Source organism: Chiloscyllium plagiosum, unplaced genomic scaffold (genome assembly GCF_037043375.1).
Source record: "Chiloscyllium plagiosum isolate Xiang-an unplaced genomic scaffold, Cpla_swu_hap1 HiC_scaffold_5, whole genome shotgun sequence".
NCBI lineage: Eukaryota > Metazoa > Chordata > Chondrichthyes > Orectolobiformes > Hemiscylliidae > Chiloscyllium > Chiloscyllium plagiosum.
Window position 1 is genome coordinate 94,568,511 of NW_028270143.1, and position 15,211 is coordinate 94,583,721.

General features: G+C 40.4%; 1 protein-coding gene across 20 annotated transcripts in view; it reads left to right on the forward strand.

Annotated features, from left to right (window-relative positions):
- The window catches only part of svila (supervillin a), a 339,560-nt gene that overhangs the window by 182,723 nt on the left and 141,626 nt on the right, over nt 1-15,211 (forward strand). The window lies entirely within an intron of this gene.

Genomic DNA, 15,211 nt, shown 5'->3' on the forward strand with positions numbered 1-15,211 from the left:
AAGAGTTGATCACAGGGCCAATGGAGAAACTGCTCAAACAATAGTCTTATATGTATTTTTTAAACTTAAAAACACAAATCTGAACTGAAATGTTGCATTGTTATTAATATAGTGTTTGTTTGCAAATAATGAAATTGATCTGATTTCTGTTAACTAATCATTTTGATTAGTGTTATGATTCCAGATGATGTGGCTAGTGGATAAGTCAGATTCAATATGAAATTTGGCTTGATAGAACATTTTTAAAAAATTTAACCTGGTGGCCTCACACTAACAAAGAAGCACACAAGGCTGCAGGTTTGGTTTTAACATTGAAACATAAATCCAGAGGTGTATTCCATCCCTGTCCAATCCATTGACTTGACTTGACTACTTTCTCTCAGTTCCTATCGAGTGAGGCCTTTACCCTGCAATATTCACATAGTTGCAATCTTAAACTTTGTCAGTCTTTTAATGATCTGCATCTTACTAACCAAATTCTCCTAGCATGGATGTTTCACAAAGTAAACTCTCTCCCCCAGAGGTAATTTATTCCTTTAACTGTCCTGAACACACACCCTTCTAGGAGATGTTGTATTTGCATCTGATTTCAGTCAGGTCTCCTCTGAACTGATCCCAAAAACTTTTGAGCAAGACACTAATTATCATTAGAGAACAAGTACTAGGAAAACTAACGGGGCTAATGGCCGATATATTCCCTAGACCTGATTGGTTGTATCCAAGGATTTTACAAAATAGGGGATGCACTGATTGTAATCTTCCAAGAATCCTTCATGAAGGGGAAATTATACCTGACAAGTCATAGAGGCATGCAGCATGGAAACAGAGACCCTTCAGTCAAACCAGTCTATGTCGAACATAATCCCAAACTAAACAAGTCCCACCTGCTTGCTCCTGGCCCATATCCTTCCAAATCTTTCCCATTCATGTACTCATCCAAACGTCTTTTAAACATTGTAACTGTACAACTTCCACCACTTCCTCGGGAAGTTCATTCCATGTGCAAACCACCCCCTGTAGAGATGTTGCCCCTCATTGTCTTGTATTAGAGTTCTTTTGAGTTAATAACAAGTAGGATAGATCAAAGGGAACCGATCAATGTTGAATATTTGGGTTTCCAAAAGGTGTTTGATAAGGTACTTCCCATAAAGCTACTTCATCAGGTGATTGTCACTCCGAAAGCTAGTGTGCTTCCAATTAAACCTGTTGGACTATAACCTGGTGTTGTGTGATTTTTAACTTTGTACACCCCAGTCCAACACCGGCATCTCTGAATCATGATTAATAAGATAAGGTTACATAACGTTGGGGGTAATAAATTAGTATGGTTAGAGGATTTGCTAACTAATAAAAGACAGAATTAGATAACAAGTTGTAACTAACGGAATGCCTTCGGGATCAATGCTGCAGCCACAATTATTTGAAATGTATGTATATTAATGAGTTGGATGATGGAAGTGAATGTAGTGTCAGCAAGTTTGAGGGTGGCATCAAAATAGTTGAAAAGGCAAGCAGTGAAGATGCAGAATAATAGAGACAATTTAAAAGGGTGGACAAAAGCTTAACACATGGGATATAATGTGCAAAAAATATAAGCTTATCCCACAAAGAATAGAACAGCTGAATATCATTTAAATGAGGAATTGTAGCAGAAAACTGCAGCAAGAAGCATTTTGGGTCCCCCTGCATAAACCATAAAAAAACAAGTTTTTAAGCTTAATGGTTAATGGAAAATCAAAATTAACATTGGTCCTAATTTCAAAGAGAATGGATCATAAAAATAGGAAGATCTTGCTAAAATGTTGAGGCACTAATCAAACTACACCTGGGATACTGTAAATAGCTTTGGTTCCCTTACCTAAGGAAACATATATTGGCATTGGAAGCAGTCCAACAGGGTTCACCAAATTGATTCCAGATATGAAAAGATTTTCATATGAGGCCATGATTTTGAGAGGTTGAGTAAGTTGGGCATATCTTCTTGGTGTTTAAAACAATGTGATTCATTTGAAATGTATATGATTATGAGACTTGTCCAGTTAATGGTCTCTTTTTGGATGTGAACCCCCACAGTATTAACAAATTTCCATGAACACTCCAGTAGGCCTTGCAATTATCTGATTTCTGGCCCATGATGGTTTAAAGTCATGGATCTGGAAAGACTGACCAAGTTAAGTATTAAACGCCTCCACAAAAGTAACCCAGCACCCATTGCTATTTTGAAGAGAAAAAGGATATTAATATGTGTAAATCATCCTCCAATAGGGCACATTACTTCACAGGCAGAAAAGTCTTATTGGGAAAGGTCTGGCGTTTTATTTGAAGGAAAATTACGCTTAAACTCATATGGATCTGGTTCAGATATTGATAAGGTGCAATCCCTTAGTCATGGAGAGATGAAGTAAAAAGGAAAATAGTTATTGGCATCTGTCATGAGCCACCTGGGTGAAGAAGATTGATTAGATCAGGCACATTGTAATCATATAAGGGAAATTTGACATGAGCCTTTTGGTACTGTGGTAGTTTTCTTACCTCTGGTTTCAGGTCTCACCTGCTCCAGTGGTATGTCATAACATGTCTGAGCAGCTTGATCAAAAATATCTATTAGAGAAAAATGGATAGAAGTAAATGACTTGTTAGAATTGTAGAATTACATTACATTACATTACATTACATTACAGTGTGGAAACAGGCCCTTCAGCCCAACAAGTCCACACCGACCCGCAACCCACCCATACCCCTACATTTACCCCTTACCTAACACTACGGGTAATTTAGCATGGCCAATTCACCTGACCTGCACATCTTTGGACTGTGGGAGGAAACCGGAGCACCCGGAGGAAACCCACGCAGACACGGGGAGAACGTGCAAACTCCACACAGTCAGTCGCCTGAGGCGGGAATTGAACCCGGGTCTCTGGCGCTGTGAGGCAGCAGTGCTAACCACTGTGCCACCGTGCCGCCCACTAGAGCACAATTATTAGAGCACAAGAGGCTGTTGGTTGGCCGTTTCAGTACATGTCAGCTTCACTGCAAGAACGACTCAGAGAGTGTTTTGGAGCCATCTTTGGATAGTTGTGCAGATGAGGAAAATCAACACAATTGTACAAAGGGGTATCTATCACAAGGAAAGAAGGATGCAAAGATTAAAGTATTCAGGAAACATGGGCTGAATTTTTTGACCACATTTCTTGGGTGGCTAACCTGTCGCTGACGCATCCATACCCACATTACAAGGCCAGAGCTTGGGTAAGGAGTTGGTGTGTCTGCCCTTAGCCCATAAAGGAGCAGTAACTGCTTCATAAGGGCCTCAATCTGCCCCATCACAATTTCAGATCAGTGTGGAAGGGGAGGAGGGGCAGTGTGGGGACATCAAGCTGAGCAGCACTGCATCTTTGACTCAGTGGGCTGCTGTGTACGTACTTTGGGGACCCCCTGTGCTGCCAAAATTGTGCCGTCTGCCTATTAAACCATGCCTACCTATGGCCTCTCCAACACCATCCACCCTATTCTTCCTTTCAGTCTGGCTGGAAACCCAGCCAGAACCCAGTGGGGTCATTTCTTCTTTAGGATTTTTATAATCTCTACAGTAGTCTGAAATCTTTTCTAGCACTGTTCAAACTACAGAGCTGTCAGCAAATCTGATTGGAAGTCCCTCTCTATCTCATTGAAAAGCAGGAAAAGCATTTATCTGCATGCAATTCTGCTTTTTTCTAGCTTGGTGATTGTAGCTTCAGGGGATAACATCAAGTAAGTGCACAGGGATCTGAATAGGTTAGAATGGTAACTGATGAATTGCACTTGGCACTTATTGTGGAAAAATAGAGATTAATGAGACTGGAGCAGGCATAATAAACCGTGAATATAAATCAAGTGGTCCATGAGACATTACACTAGAGGATTTTAAGGGTAATTATGGATAGTTTGTGTAAAGCAGCGGCTCAATACAGCTCTATGTGTCAGCAGTAAAAAAGCTAATTCTATCCTCTGGATCTGCAACAAGCATGTTGGAAAGTGATAGGTTTCATCAAGGTATCTAGAGTACTGTGTACAGTTATAGTTAGGCAGTGGAAAAAAAGGACTGCCTTGATATTGATGAGATATAAGGTGCTTTATGTCAGCAGCCAGGGGTGCAAATGTTCTGTTGAATTTTAACAGCACTGCTTTATTAGCAATATTTTTATTACATGTCCTGCCTATATGTATTCACAAATGTAAGGGAATATTAAATTTCAACTGTGATAATGTGCTTGAGACTACACCTGTTTCAAATTTTAGAATGTGCAGCAAAGACATTTTTAAGTATTTCACACCAGAGCAGCCCAGGAAGTTAATGGACCAGGTTAAATAAAAATCAAAGGAGAATTGGATAGATATTTGAGAGCGTGAATAATTGAAAAGTGTTAAGAAATGGATAGATAAATGGCGTGATCTTGCGAGCAGTCATTTGAGGTAAACATGTTTAGGCTTGCACCACATACCACCTTACCATCTTAACTTCTCTGAGAATCAAATGTACCAGTAGGGGATTTTAAAAATTTCCTTCCAATGTTAATTTGAAATCCCGATTTAAGGATTGCAGAAGTTATCATTTAGCCACATTTTTGCCATAGAATGCCTAGGCTACTGTTTCTTTCTGTCATCAAAAATCCCGTATGAGTCAGGAAAACCAGCAGTGTTTGCCCTGGACCAGCAAAGACCTTTCCTGCTCTTGGCCACACACGTAGCCTGGATCAGAAACTCAAACAATTTCTGCCTCCACCTGCCTTGAAAAGGACGTTTTTAAAGTGACTGCTTCCATTACTGACACAATTAAGACGAATGTGTTCCATCATTATGATATATTGAACCAGTTAGCCCAAATGTAAAGGAGACATGCATGAAATTTAGAATAAATGTGTTTGTACAGACAGCTGAAGCTTTTTCTTAAGTATTTATCTATGCACTTTTTCACTGAAAGGTGAAAACCAGACAACCCACTGATGAATTCTTTGCATATCAACACACAGTAAATTCTATGCATTCAACAATGTCAACAAATTAATTCACTCAATTGTCTAATCAAGAAACTAGACTTGGACAATATTTTGTTAACCTCCTTGCTATATTCTGGTGCACACCCAAGCCCTTTCCTTTTGTGTGTTACCTCAGTTATTCCATTTTTTGATATTGTCAGCAGTAGTCCTAGGTTGTGATAAAGATCTTGCCTATTTAATTGACATCTGGAGCACTTACTTAGTCTCTGGTTTTGATAACGGTAAGTGGGGGAGTAACTTTGTACAAACAAAAAGGTGGTGTCTTCGAAACATGTTTCATATTGCCTCTGAAAACCACCACATTGTTGAGGTTGTCTAAGCTAAGGCTGAGTGATTATCTTCCATTTTTAACCATCAAATCAATGAGCCTTTACAGCTATAGTGAATGTGGCGAATAATCTATTATACAACGCAGTCAGCAGACTGTTCAAGGATTTGATTTGAATTCCTGTGTGAAATTAAGTACAATAGGTGAAGGGTTCAGAAAAATTGACTTTTCTGAAACATCAAAGAGAGAAAAATCTGAATTGATAAAGTTTCTCTCATCCCAAAAGTAAAATACTGCAGTATTTAATGAGAATTCATGCTATAGCAACCTCAGTAACATTTATCCTGAGCTTGCTGCATAATAAAGGGAGACATGGACTCTTACCATCAACATCTGCAGATTTCCTAAAATCTCTAACAGATAGTTTATCACGGCCAGTTTTGAAACATTGCTTTTTCTCTCAAATTGTTGTTGCTTAGATTCACTTACGGCAGCTTCAACCAAGAATTGGGATAGTGAACAAAAGACTAACAAATGATGAGCAATAAAAACAAAGTGCTGGGCAAACTCAACAGATCTGGAATATTTGTGGAGAGAAAAGTTAACATTTCGAATCCAATGTGTCATCTTCAACACTGAAAGGGGCTGGAAAATAATGGTCTTTATGCTGTTGACAAAGAGGGTGGAGAAACAAGTGAACAAATGGTGCACAGAACAGTAGCCAAAGAGAGTGCCCATGATGGAGGAAAGGTAGAGATGAAAACTAGTGTCAATGGTAGGTATTAATAGTGAGTGCTGTTGAACTAACATGAGAAGTTTATGGGAAGTAGGTGTCACTGGATAGGCCAGCATTTATTGACTCTTCCTAGTCACCCTATGGATGATAGTGTTGAACTGCTACTGTCCCGGGTGTGTAAGGCTACCAACAGTGCTGTTTAGAAGGAAGTCCCTGGATTTTGATCCATAAATCTGTTGCCCTCCTGCTGAAGATAGAGGCTGTGGATTTGGAAGGGGTTTTGAAAAAGTCTCTGATTTACTGTAGTGCAGTAGATGGTACACACTGTAGCCACTATAATTCAGTGCTGAAGGGAGTGAATGGTGAAGGAGATGGAGGAGCACCAGTCAAACAAGCCACTTTGTCCTGAATGGCATCAAACTTCTTGAGTGTTGTTGTAGCTTCAGTCGTATGGGCAAGAGGATGTTATTCCCTCACACTCCTAACTTGTATATTATAAGTGGTGAACAGATATTGGGGATTCAGGATGTGGGTTACTTTTTTTAGAATTCTAAACCTCTGACTTGCTGTTGTAACCAGAGTATTTGAATGTCTGGTCCAGTGCAGTTTCTGGTCAATGGTAGCCCCCTACAGGATGTTGATCGTGGGACATTCAGTGATGTTAATGTTGAACACAAAGGGCAATCTGTTTTCTTTTAGCTGTCATTGTTTGGCAGAAGTGTTACTTGGCATTTATCAGCCCAAGCCTGGATATTGTCTAGATCTTCCTGCATTTGGACATGGACTGCTTCAGTATCTGAAGCGTCATGAACGGTGCTGAACATTGATGATTGCACAATGAACATCCCACTTCTGACCTTACGATGGAGTCAAAGCCATTAATGAAACAACTGAAGCTGGTTGGGCCCAAGACACAACCTTGAGGAACTCCTGCAGTGATTTCCTATGGCTGAGATGACTGCCTTCAGTAATCAGAGAGCCATCTTTGGCAACATAGTCTCCAAAATATTTCTTTAAGGTAAAAGTACACAACAAGAAAAGTGGCGCAAACATAGCTCATAAAAGAACTTAAGGATTGTAGTCATTCAAAGAAGAGTTATATAAAGGTGCTGGAAAAGGCAGCAAGCCTAAGGACTTGGAGCAGTTAAGGATTCAACAAATGAAAACCCATAGGTTGATTAAGAGGGCAAGAGTAAAGTATGCACAAAAAAACTGTAAGGACTGTAAGAGTTTCTATAAGTATGTCAAAGAAAAGGACTAGTCAAAACAAATGTAGCACTCTTGCACTCTGAAAGTAAACATTTACTTTTCTCCTATCTTTACAGAAGACTGGTAATATTTTTAGAAGTGATGGAGAAGCAAGGGTCTGATGGGAAGGAGGAATTGAAGGAGACTACTATTGGTAAACAAAAAGCACTAGAGAAAGTAATGGGACTGAAAGTTGATAAATCCCCAAGGCCTGATAATAAAATATGACAAATAGGGCAGGAGTGGGCAATTCAGCTCTTTTAGCTGGCTCTGCCATTCAGAATGATCATGACTGATCATCCAATTCAGTACCCTGTTCCCTGTTCCTGCTTTCTTCCTATACCCTTTGATATCTTTTGCCCTAAAAATTATTTCTACCAACTTCTCAAACATTTGATATTTTGGCCTCAACTGCTTTCTGTGGCAGAGAATTCTACAGACTCCCCACTCTCTGGTTGATGGAATTTCTTCTCATCTCAGTGTTTAATGCCCTATCCCATATCCCTGGTCCCCTGGTTCTGGACTCGCTGATCATTGGGAACATCCTTTCTGCATCTACGCTGCCTAGTCCTGTTAGAATTTCATAGAATTCTGCATTCTTGCATTAATTCTTCTAAACTCCAGTGAGAAAAGCCCTAACAAAGTCCAGTCTCACTTCATATGTCAGTCTTGCCATCTCAGGAATCAGTCTGGTAAACCTTTGTTACACTCCTTCCATAGCAAGAGCATCCTTCCTCAGATAAGGAGACCAAAAAACATCAAAATCAAAGCCTCTGTACAGTTTAGGGCTGGGTGAGACCTTGTAGATTGATTGACACTATCCAATAAAATATTGATTTGGTTGACTGCATATTTATGTAGCGTGAACCACATTCCAGGAGTGAAGACTGTACGTCAGTAGGGAATCTAACTTCTCCACAATGTGGAAAATCTCTTCTAGAGGCTATATTAGCAGAACTGAAAAATGTTACAAGCTGTTTTTTCATAATGATATTAAACTCCTTTAGTGCTGTTTTTGTATGATTAATATTTTTGTTTGTTTGACACATTTGCAATATTTAGAGCTGTTTTGTTTCTGGTTCTTTCCTGGAACAGGGGTTGTGAAACATTTTGCCACGTTGGAAGCTACTTTATTATTAAAAAAAAGTATTTGCTCAATGTTTATAAATTTGCTGTGTAAATTCTGATTGGAAGTTATACTGTTGCATGAAAAGTTGCAGAGATTAGCAAAATTTGTTATCTATGATGCTGCACTTTCCTCCATCTGTTTCAGAAAAAAGGTAATAGGACACGTAAAGCAACTCAGAGTGACAGCTGTGTAGAAAATTGGAGATCAAAATCTATGTCCATATTGTGCCACTTGAGTAATCCGAGTAACCCAAGTTAATTAACATAATGATACAGAATTATTTGTAATGAATATTTCAGCAAAAATCTGATTAAACACCAGAGGCCTCAATAGCAGACACCACCCCTGTGTTAAACCTTATACAGACAGAACTTCATGCCAAATCCAGCAAGAAATCTGCACTTTGAGATGTAGTCTGTGCTACTTGGCCACATTCCACTTTCTTTCTCTCCATTTGCAATGCTGTATAGAGCACCCCCAGAATATTTCAAAATTTAAAATTTGACCAATTTTTAAATAGCTGGGAAGAAAAAGCTTTGTATTTATGAGTTTAAATGCATTTCTATGCACAGTGGCAACCCCTTCCCCCTCTAGTAATCACTTACAGTACAGCTATTTGCACCACAAGTACATACTGGTGGTTATGTCCCAACCAAGCCTTTGTCTAACCCATCTATGTATCGTTCCATTTCTTTTCTCCTTCATCTACTTTTCCAAATTTTAGATTTGAATGCACCTTTTCATATTTGCTTTAGTCAATCCATATTGTAGTGAGTTAAACATTCTACTGTTCAGTGATTAAAGCAGATTACTGAATTGCCGACAGGATTTGTCAGTAACAATCCTCTCAGTTAAAAAAAATGGCTCCTATTTCTGGACTCACTAACATAGATTTCATGGGATGTTCTTCTGAGTAGAGTTTTTCAATTTTTCCGTTTTCTTTTTTGCCACTTTATAAACCCACATTGATCATTATACCCATTCTTGACCAGGAACCCAAGAGCAAAGCAGATCCAGATTGAAGATCTCTTGCTAAACTGATCTTTCCTGAGTTTGGTTGCACTGTTTTGCCCTTGATGCCCTTGACTTAATTTGTTCTGCATGTTTCTCCTACTTTCATTGTTTTTTCTTCTGTTTTGGACTTTAAAGTTTGGTATCTTTGTTTCAAAGCTGTCCTTTTTTGTTGTTGTTGTTTAAATTTAAAAATCTGCTGTTTTTTTAATGGCAATCTCAGTACTTCTGTTAAAAGTGATTTTCCACAACTTTTCTATAGTGCACTATTTCCCACACATTTTTGATGTTTCTGGAAAGGTTAGCACATGGAGTGAGATTTTGGTTTAAAACTTTGTTTTTGTCTCAATCTCTGCCACTTTGTAACTTGTGGTACAATATTCACACCGTTCAGTTCTCCATGCACCTCTGAAGTCCACCATAGGTTCATCAGAGAAGACTTCCAAGAACATAGAACATAGAACAATACAGCACAGAACAGGCCCTTTGGCCCACGATGTTGTGCCGAACATTTGTCCTAGCTTAAGCACCCATCCATGTACCTATCCAATTGCCGCTTAAAGGTCACCAAAGATTCTGACTCTACCACTCCCACAGGCAGTGCATTCCATGCCCCCACCACTCTCTGGGTAAAGAACCCACCCCTGACATCTCCCCTATACCTTCCACCCTTCACCTTAAATTTATGTCCCCTTGTAACACTCTGTTGTACTCGGGGGAAAAAGTTTCTGACGGTCTACTCTATCTATTCCTCTGATTATCTTATAAACCTCTATCAAGTCACCCCTCATCCTTCACCGTTCCAATGAGAAAAGGCCTAGCACTCTCAACCTATCCTCGTACGACCTATTCTCCATTCCAGGCAACATCCTGGTAAATCTTCTCTGCACCCTCTCCAAAGCTTCCACATCTTTCCTAAAGTGAGGTGACCAGAACTGCACACAGTACTCCAAATGTGGCCTAACCAAAGTCCTGTACAGTTGCAACATCACTTCACGACTCTTGAATTCAATCCCTCTGCTAATGAACGCTAATACACCATAGGCCTTCTTACAAGCTCTATCCACCTGAGTGGCAACTTTCAAAGACTATGAACATAGACCCCAAGATCCCTCTGTTCCTCCACCTCACTAAGAACCCTACCGTTAACCCTGTATTCCGCATTCTTATTTATCTTTCCAAAATGGACAACCTCACACTTGGCAGGGTTGAACTCCATCTGCCACTCCTCAGCCCAGCTCTACATCATATCCAAGTCCCTTTGCAGCTGACAAGAGCCCTCCTCACTATCCACAACTCCACTAATCTTCGTATCATCTGCAAATTTACTGACCCACCCTTTGACTCCCTCATCCAAGTCATTAATAAAAATTACGAACAGCAGAGGACCCAGAACTGATCCCTGCGGAACTCCACTTGTAACTGGGCTCCAGGCTGAATATTTACCATCTACCACCACTCTCTGACTTCGACCGGTTAGCCAGTTTTCTATCCAATTGGCCAAATTTCCCTCTATCCCATGCCTCCTGACTTTCCGCATAAGCCTACCATGGGGAACCTTATCAAATGCCTTACTAAAATCCATGTATACTACATCCACTGCTCTACCCTCATCCACATGCTTGGTCACCTCCTCAAAGAATTCAATCAGACTCGTAAGGCAAGACCTACCCTTCACAAATCCGTGCTGGCTGTCCCTAATCAAGCAATGCCTTTCCAGATACTCATAAATCCTATCCCTCAGTACCCTTTCCATTACTTTACCTACCACTGAAGTAAGACTAACTGGCCTGTAATTCCCAGGGTTATCCCTATTCCCTTTTTTGAACAGGGGCACAACATTCGCCACTCTCCAGTCCCCTGGTACCACCCCCGTTGACAGTGAAGATGAAAAGATCATTGCCAACGATACTGCAATTTCCTCTCTTGCTTCCCACATAATCCTAGGATATATCCCATCAGGCCCGGGGGACTTGTCTATCCTCAAGTTGTTCAAAATGTCCAACACATCTTCCTTCCTAACATGTATCTCCTCTAGCTTACCAGTCCGTTTCACACTCACCTCTTCAACAATACGGTTCCTCTCATTCGTAAATACTGAAGAAAAGTACTCATTCAAGACCTCTCCTATCTCTTCCGACTCAATACACAGTCTCCCACTACTGTCCTTGATTGGACCTACCCTCATTCTCGTCATTCTCATGTTTCTCACATACTCATGAAATGCCTTTGGGTTATCCTTGATCCTATCCGCCAGAGATTTTTCATGCCCTCTCTTGGCTCTCCTAATCCCTTTCTTCAGGTCCCTTCTGGCTATCCTGTATCCCTCCACTGCTCTGTCTGAACCCTCAACCTTATGTAAGCCTCCTTCTTCCTCTTTACAAGACATTCAACCTCCTTCGTCAACCAAGGTTCCCTCACACGACCATTTCTTTCCTGCCTGACCGGTACATACATATCAAGGACACGTCTTATCTGTTCCTTGAAAAAGTTCCACATTTCCACGACATCCTTCCCCGACAGCCTATGCTCCCAACTTATGCTCCTCAGATCCTGTCTTACAGCATCGTAATTACCCTTCCCCCAATTGTAAAACCTACCCTGTTGCACGCACCTATCTCTCTCCATAACCAAGGTGAAAGTCACAGAATTGTGGTCACCATCAGAACCTGACAAAATCACCACTATACTTTCCAAAGATTATACATTTTTTAAAAATTAACTTTGAGTGTTATCTTGAATATCCTAGCCAATATGAGGTTCTGACTTTAAATTCAATAACTTCAATCGAGTTCCAATCTTTCTTACTGTTTAAACTCTCATATAAATTATGTAACAGTTTATCTTCTTCTACTTCTTGTCTAATGTGAACTAAATTCTAAGATTATTTTGTTTATTGAGAATGATCTGTGCCAGTACTTGACAGGCAGATGAGATGAACCAGCCATCTAAATAAAAAGCATGGGAAGTACATGAAAAGGGAAGGTACAGAGAGATTTACTTGCTTGAGTAAATTCCTGCTAATGATGGCCCATGTTTTTCAACAATATATTGGGACTCTTATTATGCTAATATCATTTGGTGTAAATGATGTGACTATGTTATACTATTAATAACCATATTCTGTTAAATTATGGATTGTTTGTTTAAATTCTGTTGATGTGGAAGGCAGAAGGCTAAATACTTGTAAATGAATGACCCCCTGATCAGCCCGTGGGCTGATAACTAGCTCCACCAATCCCTGACTACCGTCCCTTTTAATGATCTTTTTTCCTTCTCACTTCACCCTTACCCAGTCATAAAAATGAAGTAATTTACAATAGGAATCCTAAACCTCGTTTACTGTTATGCAGTTATTGTACATATTATAGTTCAGTGAGGTTTTTGTGCTAAAGTAATGCAAACCAAATAATTATAATTTTAAATTTGCAGAGCAAGGTTTGAATACTTCAAGACTATCAAAAATATGTATTATAGTGGCTATTTTATTATAGATAATTAATGTCAGTGGATACAAATATTTAAAGTGATTAAGTATTAGCTAGTTTTGAGAAGATTTGTAGCTCTCGTTGAGGTTCTGTATGTAAGTTTGCTCGCTGAGCTGCAAGATTTGTTTTTTCAGACGTTTTGTCACCATACTAGGGAACATCATCAATGAGCCTCCGGTGAAGCGCTGGTGTTATGTCCCACTTTCTATTTATGTGTTTAGGTTTCCTTGGGTTGGTGATGTCATTTCCTGTCTTGCCCATGGGAGACTGGTTAGCAAGGTTAGACCTCATGGAATACAGGGAGAACTAGCCATTTGGATACAGAACTGGCTCAAAGGTAGAAGACAGAGGGTGCTGGTGGAGGGTTGTTTCTCAGACTGGAGGCCTGTGACTAGTGGAGTGCCACAAGGATCGGTGCTAGGCCCTCTACTTTTTGTCATTTACATAAATGATTTGGATGCAAGCATAAGAGGTACAGTTAGTAAGTTTTCAGATGACACCAAAATTGGAGGTGTAGTGGACAGCGAAGAGGGTTACCTCCGATTACAATAGGATCTGGACCAGATGGGCCAATGGGCTGAGAAGTGGCAGATGGAGTTTAATTCAGATAAATGCGAGGTCCTGCATCTTGGGAAAGCAAATCTTGGCAGGACTTTTACCCTTAATGGTAAGGTCCTAGGGAGTGTTGCTGAACAAAGAAACCTTCGAGTGCATGTTCATAGCTCCTTGAAAGTGGAGTCGCAGGTAGATAGGATAGCGAAGAAGGCGTTTGGTATGCTTTCCTTTATTGGTCAGAGTATTGAGTACAGGTGTTAGGAGGTCATGTTGCGGCTGTACAGGACATTGGTGAGGCCACTGTTGGAATATTGTGTGCAATTCTGGTCTCCTTCCTATCAGAAAGATGTTGTGAAACTTGAAAGGGTTCAGAAAATATTTACAAGGATGTTGCTAAGGTTGGAGGATCTGAGCTACAGGGAGAGTCTGAACAGGCTGGGGCTGTTTTCCCTGGAGCATCGGAGGCTGAGGGGTGACCTTATAGAGGTTTACAAAATTTATGAGGGGTATGGATAGGATAAATAGACAAAGTCTTTTCCCTGGGATCGGGGAGTCCAGAACTAGAGGGCATAGGTTTAGGGTGAGAGGGGAAAGATATAAAAGAGACCTAAGGGGCAACTTTTTCTCGCAGAGGATGGTACGTGTATGGAATGAGCTGCCAGAGGATGTGTTGGAGGCTGGAAGAATTGCAACATTTAAGAGGCATTTGGATGGGTATATGAATAGGAAGGGTTTGGAGGGATAGGGGCCGGGTGCTGGCAGGTGGGACTAGATTGGGTTGGGATATCTGGTCGACATGGACGGGTTGGACCAAAGGGTCTGTTTCCATGCTGTACATCTCTATGACTCCATGGTGATACCATTTCCTGTTCTTTTTCAGAGAGTGGTAGATGGGGTTCAAATCAATGTGTTTGTTGTTAGAGTTCCAGTTGGAATGCCATGCTCTTCGAAATTCTCGTATGTGTCTCAGGTTGTTCAGAATTGTTCGAGTCAAAGTGGTATCCTTCCTCATCTGTATGTAAGGATACTAGTGATAGAGGGTCATGTCTTTTTGTAGCTCGTTGATGTTCATATATCCTGGTGGCTAGTATTCTGCCTGTTTGTCCAATGTAGTGTTTGTTACAGTCCTTGCACGGTATTTTGTAAATGACGTTTGTTTTGCTTATTGTCTGTATCAGGTCTTTTAAGTTCATTAGCTGCTGCTTTAGTGTGTTGGTGGGTTACCATGATGCCAAGAGGTCTGAGTAGACCGGCAATTGTTTCCAAGATATCTTTCATGTAGGGGAGAGTGGCTAGGGTTTCTGAGCACATTTGTGTGGTTGTTTGGGTTTGTTGCTGAGAAATCGGAGGACTGTGTTCATTGGGTAGCCGTTCTTTTTGAATACGCTCTATAGGTGATTTTCCTCTGTTGTTTATAGCTCCTCAGTGCTGCAGTGTGTGGTGGCTCATTGAAATAATGTTCTGATGCAGCTTTGTTTGTGGGCATTGGCATGATTGCCTCTGTAGTTCAGTATTTAGTGTGTATATGTTGTTTTCATGTAGACGCTGGTTTGAAGTTCCCGATTGACTGTTTGTTCTACTGCGACGTCTTGGAATGGCAATTTGTTAAACACATAAATAAAAAGTGGGACATAACACCAGCATTTCGTTGATGATATTACCTAGTATGGTGACACAACATCTGAAAACGAACCTTTCAGCTCAGCGAGCAAACATACATCCAGTGATTAAGTGATTGTT